At 34.8% G+C, this 523-nt stretch overlaps 1 pseudogene; it reads left to right on the top strand.

Moving 5' to 3' along the window:
• LOC116701933 (olfactory receptor 8G1-like) overlaps positions 1–523 on the top strand; it is a 20,955-nt pseudogene that overhangs the window by 3,310 nt on the left and 17,122 nt on the right.

Raw genomic sequence — 523 nt, 5'->3', positions numbered from 1 at the left:
AAAAGCTGCACAGACCTGTTTACCCCACCTGTTGGTTTTAATCAGTTTCTCCATTTTGCTTGTATATGATATAACTATAGCTCGAGTGCAATCCAATTTCCCTAAAACTGCACGCTTAATAATGACGTTACAAATAATTTTGTATCATCCTTTGTTAAACCCACTCATATACGGGCTCAAAATGAAAGAAATATCTAAGCACCTCAAAAGATTGTTCTGTTCAGCCAAAATGATTTGATGTAATAACACTGATTACTAATGTACAGGAGCACTATTCTTCTGAAATAAACCAGTGCTGAGAATGTGAGTTGTTTAAGAGGTTCAGGTACATATCATCAATACTCCGCATTACACACTACCTGCGTATACGCCCAATACTTGATTATACGCACAATACTGAGTATTTACTGTTAAAGAGACTGTTTGTTATGGGAATAGCAAGGTGTCTTAATTTTGAACTTTGTGATGGCTAATATTTGTGTGAATACAAAAATAACAACTCTGTTCTACATTATCAAGTCAT

This window comes from Etheostoma spectabile, chromosome 2, assembly GCF_008692095.1.
Source record: "Etheostoma spectabile isolate EspeVRDwgs_2016 chromosome 2, UIUC_Espe_1.0, whole genome shotgun sequence".
Classification (NCBI taxonomy): domain Eukaryota; kingdom Metazoa; phylum Chordata; class Actinopteri; order Perciformes; family Percidae; genus Etheostoma; species Etheostoma spectabile.
This window is presented reverse-complemented; position numbering and strand designations above follow the sequence as displayed.